Source organism: Myzus persicae, unplaced genomic scaffold (assembly GCF_001856785.1).
Source record: "Myzus persicae strain clone G006 unplaced genomic scaffold, MPER_G0061.0, whole genome shotgun sequence".
NCBI classification, from domain to species: domain Eukaryota; kingdom Metazoa; phylum Arthropoda; class Insecta; order Hemiptera; family Aphididae; genus Myzus; species Myzus persicae.
This window is the reverse complement of record NW_019101169.1, coordinates 195,063-204,431: the sequence shown is the minus strand read 5'-3', so window position 1 is coordinate 204,431 and position 9,369 is coordinate 195,063.

Sequence of the window (9,369 nt, the reverse complement as noted above, 5' to 3'; positions counted from 1 at the left end):
TGCAAAAATTGATTTGTGATTTTCTCAAAAATATTATCATCTTTCAATAAATGTTAAATAAGTGATTATTTTCTCAAATCACATTACGAGCTGCTGGTCATTTTTTTTTTCGCCTATGTAAAACTGTATTGTTGAATTATTGTTATTTAATATTAAAATACATTTACGTTTTTCCTAGAGATAGACTTTTTAATTCTTCAAATTCTTTATGAAAATTCCGAGTATACTGTGAGCATATTATTTGACTGCCTATTGTCGATTACAAACTTAACTGTAATAGACAAATTACTACTAACGGCTCACATTGATCATTTCTCATCAGTTATCGATCTGCGTTGATGGACACAACATAAAGGAAACAAACGTCGTTAGTTCAGTGTATCCGTTGCGCCTGCTTCACTTGCATATCTTCGTCTATTATATTATTATTATTAAAATATTATAATGACGTATCGTAAGCAGTTGTAGTTATATTCGTTTTCAAAAACGTGCTCGTACTTTTCATAATTGTATGCGTATGTACTCGTCACCGATCCCTTTAACGCGTGCATTGAATACTAAAAAGTCGAGCAAGGCATAATCGTTCTCTTCCAAAAACTAGTTTCCAATTCCTTCAAAAAGCATGGAATGCAGCACACTTTGTCGTGTTCTTGAATTATTAGCCGATTGTTCCAAAAATCTTTTCCCGCATATCTATACTTTAAATCAAAAATATGTGAACACGTGTCGAATACAATCAGAAAATGATCGAGAGTGATGTCCGTGGGGGGAGCGATTGTTGAAAGAGTCATTTAAATGTATAGGCGACATAAAAATTCAATTTTTACTTAACATATTAGCTGTTTAAGTTACAAATCCGTCACTTTACAGTAAAATTATCATTTAGAGGTAGGTAGTGTAATAAATAATAACAATAAAGAAACCAAACAAAATATAAGTAGATATAATTATCACCGTAAAATATTGAATGTCTCTTAATTTTATATAATATAGGTATGTAGTTTATTAAATATTTTCTTAACCCAATAGTGATGAATACATAATATTATGTATTATAATATTTTATAATGATAATTATATTTTTTTTATAATATTATCATAATATATAGATTTTATTAATTTTACATACACTTTTAAATGTATTTAATTGGGCAAATATATATATTTTAAATTATTAAATTATAATATATTATTCTTTTCAATCAAAATTTAGAATTATTTATGTGTTTGGGATGAGCTCTATAAGGTAGGTGATTGGTCCATGCCTGAACACAAAGTAGATTATATTATTATAAAATTACACACGTCACACAGTGCCGTAGTTTATTAACAAAAATGTGTGGAAATGTGTCGCCGCCATGATCTCGCCGCTCGTGTGCGTAACAGGGATTTTTTTTTTTTAATCTGTTTAAAGAACAAAAACCAAAAAAATGAAAACACGCTGACTTCCTTACCCGACCACTGCGACATGTAACCACCGAAACGTATTCACCAGCCACTCCACACCCACTGCCCCAACTATATGTATATTATATGGGGAAAACTCGAGTAAAACACGTTTTCGTGTTTACACCTGAACAATGGTAATTAAACAAATAATTTTATTGAATAATAAAAACAACCAGGCGCTCGTACAAACAACTGCGGCGTGGTTTACGCCGGTGTATCACGCGACGGCTGTGGCAGTCCGAATAAATACATCACATTTCTGTATTGTAATAATATTGTATACATAATGAATGACACCATGTCATAATTGTATACACGTCGGCCGACACGACGAGTCGTCGTGGCACGCATATCGCTAGTTATTAGGCATATGTTTTTTTTTTTTTTTTTGTTAACGGATTTCACTAGTTTCAGACTTTCAAATAACGTGTACATCATGATATTGTTGTAATATCGATGTGTAATCATAGCGAAATTCAGCATAATAATATTATTGCGATATTGAATAAACACCCAAAAACAGTAGAACGCCACGTCCAGCACGCTGAAACAGTATAGCTACGAGGGACCACTGAGAAGACAAATGCAGTCCGAATTTAAAATCTACTTAGCAACAAATCAAAACAATGGAAAAAAAGTTGGAAAAATGCAACAACATCCGAGCCCTAGTTATAAACACATCGCCACAAGTGCATAGAATATATTATCTACCCTATGTCAGTTGTAGCCATTTGGCGTATCAAGGGAGTCTTATCGGTAGTGTTAGGGTGTTGATGACTTTTGCATTTTTTTTCCTTTGGTTCTATACAATTCTATCCTAGCTAAAAATTTGTTTCATTTTCCCTTGATGCCGAATATTCTACTTTTATTTTGCATTTTTTTGTTTTTGAACGTCATTTTTCAACATTTTTATGTCATTTTTTCATCTTGTAGGTCATTTTTTGTAATTGTTGTACAATGTGAGGCACATTTCTCAAATTTTAGATTAGAGCAAGTGTTAAACCCAAGTTTAATTTATTTTTCATAATTTTATATAATGCTTAAAATGTCAATGTATACCTACTATTTATTAATATTATAATTTATAATTCATATTTTAAATTACTATTACACCCATTATCACACGCATATCTCTAATAAAAATTATAATTTATAAAAACGTTTTTAGGTCATCAACATCCTAATATCTCTACTTATCAGGTTCGGTAATTTTTCAATAATCATAAGGACGGCACGTTCACAATAAGTTGCCTGCAATCACTTTAGATACGGAAGTAGTAATAATGTTTGAAAATAATGTCATGCCGTACATTTTCTGCTCTACGTCGAATTGAAACTCTTGCTTTTCACTTTCATAGTCAAGGGGTTTTAATAAAATTTTGTATTATTATTTTTATTGCCACGTGTTTTTTTTCCTAATCACCAGATTTGTAGACCGCCCGAATTATTTAATATTATTTCTGAAACAATAAGCGTATTAAAATATACAACACTAAATTTTTCCAAATACAACAATATGATAGTATATGTTACTTTTTGAGTGCAATTTACGCACGAATTTCAAAAACATGTCTGTGCGCAATATCAAAAGCAATATCTGAGAATTCGTCGGGCATTTGCCTGAAATACATAGGTTTACCGGGCCACGGTTCACGTGGCGACGGGCTGTGTCGAGGATTAGGCGTTGGTCGCGTAAAAGCATATTATTATTCAGGGCGTCGTCTTCGCATGGCGACAATGACGTATGACACACTATACTGCAACATTATTACATTATAGATGAAATATTATATTAATCGTAGTGTTCATGTCGTCCGTACACTGTAGTGGCCGCCGCCGCGAAATTTCCATGAATTTATCGATCCGGAATACAATTCAAAAATGTTTTGCGCTAAAACGTTCGAAATGAAAAGTGTCTAGTATCATAGGACACAAGGGGTAGACAGTGTCGTCTTGGACATTTTCCACAGCACAGATTGTTTTCGAACGCCGACGACACTTAAAATCGCCGCCGCCGCCGCCGCCGCCGCCGCCACCACCACCGTTCAATCGATATAATAAAGTGCTCACACACACGCACACACACACACACACACACATGCGAGCGCAGACGTGTATTGTAAGAGATCAATGTGATAATATTTACATTGAGTACATGATAATATGATTATATTATATATCGTATGATATAATAAAAATTACGATTTATATTATTATCGTTGCCTGGCGCACGGTTCGTATTGTATTCCACCGGACGGCAATACAAGAATAGCAGTCATGTCGCCGCGTACTACAACAGGTGTATTATGACAATGATTATATTATCATTGTTATTATTACCTCATGAGATACGACGGGTTCTTGTTGTTTGGTTTTGGTTTTTGTTCGTCTGAAAACACGCATCGCGTCTGTCATCTGTTTACATTTTTTTTTCTTTTTTATCCGTGGAAACAGATAACGAAAGTGTTCCAGGTACCCACGTCTGGCATCGTGGACGGGGTGGGGGGGGGGACAACAGAAACGAAGAATACACCCGCACCCGACGGGCGACCCGGTAAAACATGCAGCGACCGATTTGTTAGAGGTCGCGTGTCGGGCCACCGGTGTCGTGGCGGTACGCCGGGCGTGTGTGTCGGAGACGTCGGCGGCGGCGGCAGCGGCGGATGGGTGGGTGGGTCACGTCGTGTGACAATAGATCACCTGCTCAGACATGGAAATATATGCCACCGGCGAGAGATGATGGCCACAATAATACGAGTGGGCAATACGAGCACACTGTATAGTCACGCTCGTGTGTCTGCGTATACACCGCCGTCCGTACAGTATTAACACGTCAACGCCCCGACGACGACCTCTTATCTCTCGCAAAGCCCTTTCGGTGTACGTCTCTCTCTATTATTATTATTATTATTATTATTATTTCCCGTCTCTTCTGCCCCTCTTCTCAGTCATCTTCTCCTCCTCTCACTCGGCTCTCCTCCACTCCCCTGCACCTATCCACGACGTCGCCCGACCCCTGATCTTTCGTCTGAGTGTGTCTCTCCAAAAACGTCCTTTATTCCGGCGTGGAAAACCCAATGCTCGCTCGTATTTCACCCGAACACAATATGACATCGGCGGATAGCCCATTATAATTACTCGTGAACGTATGTATGGCCGTCGACCGACGGACAAAATGTTATGCAGTCAATAGAGGTGTTGAATAAAAATTGTCCGACTACTAAATACTAGCTACAGGTACATATAACACCATTCGCCAGGGACATTCGAGTTGATGGCCTTGCGGTTTTTTTTCAATCGCGGGGGAACTCACAGAGTTAGGTGCCTAATTCATCACTAGTAAAACCCTACGAATAAACTGTGTTGCGAACACACGGCGTCGTCGTTTCATCGAATCTATACCCAATACAATAAAGTTAGACACTGTCGTATAAACTCGATTTTTCATTGATCCCAAAAGGAAAGTATAAAATCATATTTAACATCATATTATAAGAAATAATAGTAGCAATATATTATAATTGAGTAGGTACCACGATTATAAATATTTCCACACGATCGAGTTGTAAAAATGACTAACCTCATCCACTGTTTACCATACATATATTTATATCACACACACACCATTGCGCATTTTGTGCTTTAAACGTTGATCATGCGAACAATTCTAAGTAAATAAATACTAATACAAAATACAGTTTGAACTTTGTGCGCCTACCTAAATAATTTATTCTTGAATACTAAATAATGGTAGTGCAAGACTCGCATTATCTATTCACGTTAACCATAACGATTGTTTCGATAATGCTAATTGTCTTTAATGGACGTCCTGAGTTAAGTATAATGGATAAAGTGTGAAATGGTTGAATAGCTTTCAGATGGGATAATGTACACAAGCAGTTTTGTTTTTTTTTGTTTTTTTTTGTTTTTTTTAGGTAATCAAATATATAAATTTTAAAAGCTTAATAATATGAATTAAAAGTTCTCCAAATTCTCTTCTCGTAAGCATAGTCAAGTAGGTATACATTATGCATCAGTATATTTTTATTTTTATGTACTGCATGTGAAGAGAATACATTTTAATGGAAATAATGCTTTTGTTTGTATTTTGTTTATTACAATTTTGTGTTGTTGAATTTTTATGGGAATATTAATAATTTATGTTGTAATTTTTTGAAATTAAATTTACAATAATTAATACCTTATTACACTGTTTTTATCGCAGAATAGCTATCTTTATACCTACTTTAAATTACGACGGTATATTTTACATGGATTGTGTAAACTGGGAAATAAACACGCCCGACAAATCAAAAAAAAATTTATTATTATTTAAACAATATCAATAATAACTGTTGACTAACCAATAGAACATAATACAATTATATAGGTATTATATGAGTTATAAATGTTAACAATTTGGTAATTAAGTTTTAAAATGTTTCATCAAAGGCTAACAAATAACATCAGATATTCGACGACTGTTCGAAACAATATTATTTGCTCTCTTATTGCTAGAACCATATTATGAGTACAATTATAAAATGGAGATAATATTATTAAGAAAAAAAATGTCTGAAGATATAGATCAAATGGAGTCATAACTAATATATAATGTATTTGGACCTCTTTTGTTAGATAAAATCAAAACGGGAACTTACAGTCTTTGTATATAGACCTTACACTTACACACTGCAAGCCTTGTTCCGAATCATAGTCGCCATTTAATCGCCAGTATTTGTAACACACTGCAAGATGGCCCATTCTAGAGCCAATTCAATTTTCTAAATTCGATTTTCTTTGTGGAATAAGGATCACGTTCAGAAGTTTGTAGTTTTCGATGCATTTAAAAGGATAAATAGACGACTATCAGAATATTGCCAGTTATATATTTTTTCTTAAACTGCAAATGGTCTCTCTGGACAGTTTATACTATTTTCTTCACTCTACTCAGATGCGTCCAAAATACAGACTATACTCATACAGATAAGTTTGCTATGAGGCTATGATATTCTGTGCGCACTTCAACAATTTATTTGATATGATTATGATTATTTTATTTTTTATATCTCACAATATTTTGGCGAGATATCCATTATTTACCCATACCATATGACTAAATAAATATTGTACCTATGACCTACTGTAATAGTAGGTTAGTAGTATATTATATACATAGGTCCTGTAAGTATGGATATGATGATTTACATATTATTAACAAACCATGCAATAACAATTAATAGTCAATAACATTAGGCATAATTCGTTTGAAAACAAATTCAACACAAATAAATAGTTTTAGAAAACTAACATCATAGAATACGACTCAGTTAACATCATAATACATATCAATATAAAAAAATGTATTGGAGTAAAATGTTGGGGGGAAAATATTACCTGTGCCATCATCCGTGACACCCTGCCACAGTGGAACCGGTTTCGATTGATTTATAAGGATATTTTATAATATATTTATATTACCGTTAGCAATACGGTAGGCTAAACATTTGACAACAGCAAATTGCATACGTTCTATAATAACTATTATAATATTAGTTCAAAGACTAATGAAAAACATTTCTGAGTATAAATATACTAAACTTGAAAATATATCTGTAAAAAAAAAATAGTTTATATTTTTGAGTATTTATTATTCTGTAGGTACAGTTAAATATCAAAAACCTTGCACTAAATTGTAAAGCTTTAGTTATTAAAATTGAAAAACGTACTAATTCTTATGGAAAAAAGAGCTGGAAAATGTTCTTGATTTTCAAAAATTCAACTTCAAACACGTATTAAATAGAAGTGTTCGAATTTTTTTCAACGACTTTTTTGAAAAGCACTGGGGGTTTCGCTTTTTACTACTCTCCCCCTCCCCCAATTAGCTCGTGGTACTCACTAGATTCAAATATAGCTACCTTAATCCATCCACAAAGTTGAAGACGAAGTATTTTTTCTACCATCTGATACGAAAAAAGCACACTACCTACCGAAAAACCAATACATTCATTGCTTCGCTCTGAACTTGAAATGAATTATGTAGATGATGTATGGCAACGGTACTTCATGCGTCCACCACAATTCAGATATTATAATGATTATATCTACTTATTTATTTCGAGTAACTTTCGAAACGCCGTGTATTATGTTGCTTATAATGTATTAGTTTTATGATGAATGAACTTGGTATTCGCGTCGAAGGATGACAAGTTTGCCGAATGTTAATTTGAACCTAATTGAATTTGAATAGATGTACGATATTCTATTCAAATCCGTAGTATGTTTGAGTTCAAAGTTATTATATTGCACTAAATTAGATTGTTAGAGATCTCTCGGCAACCACCGCGCGTCGTATTGAGTACTTAATAACGTTTCTCAGCGAATTTCTACAATTGCGATTTGTCCTCAAGGTGTAGCAAGATTTCCATTAATAATATGATGATGAATTGCAGGTTAAAGTGTTTTTTTCTTAACTCTGTTGCCTTTTCAAAATTAACGAGTTGTACGCCAACGTTCAGCGTTTGAGGTGGTACTGAAATGATGACAAAAATCTCAAAAACGGATCTAAAATCTCGATAACTCAGAAATGTCTCACACCCGGGGAATAATTTGAATTATAAATAGTTATAAAATATAAATCATCTTAGATAAGTTGATGATCTTTTCTAGTACATTTTTTTGTATTCTCTGTGGGTCAAAGTTGTATAGTATAAATCCTAACTGATGTAGTGGTGTATAATAAAATAACGTTAATATTTTCCGCGCGATAGGCCATCCATCACTAATTTATTGTCTATATACCGCGAGTGTGTGATATGCGGTTATACATTCAAGTGATACACATGCCTAAATTCTTCTCTCGGAATTATTATGGTACATCGCTTATGATTAATTGAATATGTAAGAATCACTGATGGATGTGATATTATATTATACAGTAATATCATAAACGATAATCATAATATTAATCGCCGTAAGCGTAACGATTCGTTATGGCATTGGGGATATTTATATTATATAGGTACATATGCATACAACAATTATGCCCACAAATCCTACCCCTGTTTCGTCGAACGGTTCAAAGAAATAATGACGTGCACGCGAATTTTGGCCAATCCAGGTATAATAATGTACTCGATCGACTGGTTTTTGTGATGAAAACCGACGACTTATTGGGGCGTACACGCTCCTTTGCGTTCGAATAATGGATACATTTATGTCATCGAATATTGCCATCGTCGGTTTATTCTGCACGTCATTATAATATTTTAAACCGTTCGTCGGTCTTAACAATTTCGTTCACAACATAAAGTAAGCTGTACGTATAATGATTTATTTCGTGTGTTCGATGTTATTTCAACATTATTATAACAACCATTCCTGTTATGTTATAGATTTTTTGATGATATGAATATTTATTTAAATGTACATTTTTTTCCAACGAAACGATACGTAGTATGTCGCCTGGGTGATGAGTGTCTATTTATTGTAACCTGTTTTTTTTTTTTTTGTCTACTTCTCATCACTTGTATGGTCGTCTGTCTACTGCTTCGATCTTGAACTATATGACTGTATTTTCACTAAATATTAATTATACTAGCAAATGGACACTAGACATGATATACACTTCAAAATTATATTTGGTCTATATTTGACATTCGAAATTGTCGTATTTATAAAGTTTTATTTCGATGTTTGTTGTTAACACTTTTTTTGTAATGCAATAAGCTTGAAAATTAAATAGTAAGTTTTTTTGTACACTAGTTAAAAAATATCGGAAATACAGAGCCAGATATTGTTTTATTAAGAATTTGAAATTCACATTTTGATATTTTAAGAAGTGTCATCGTTGAGGTATTGTAGCATCTTCTTACAAGTATATACCTATACACTGTCTTATTCTATTATCACTTATACGTA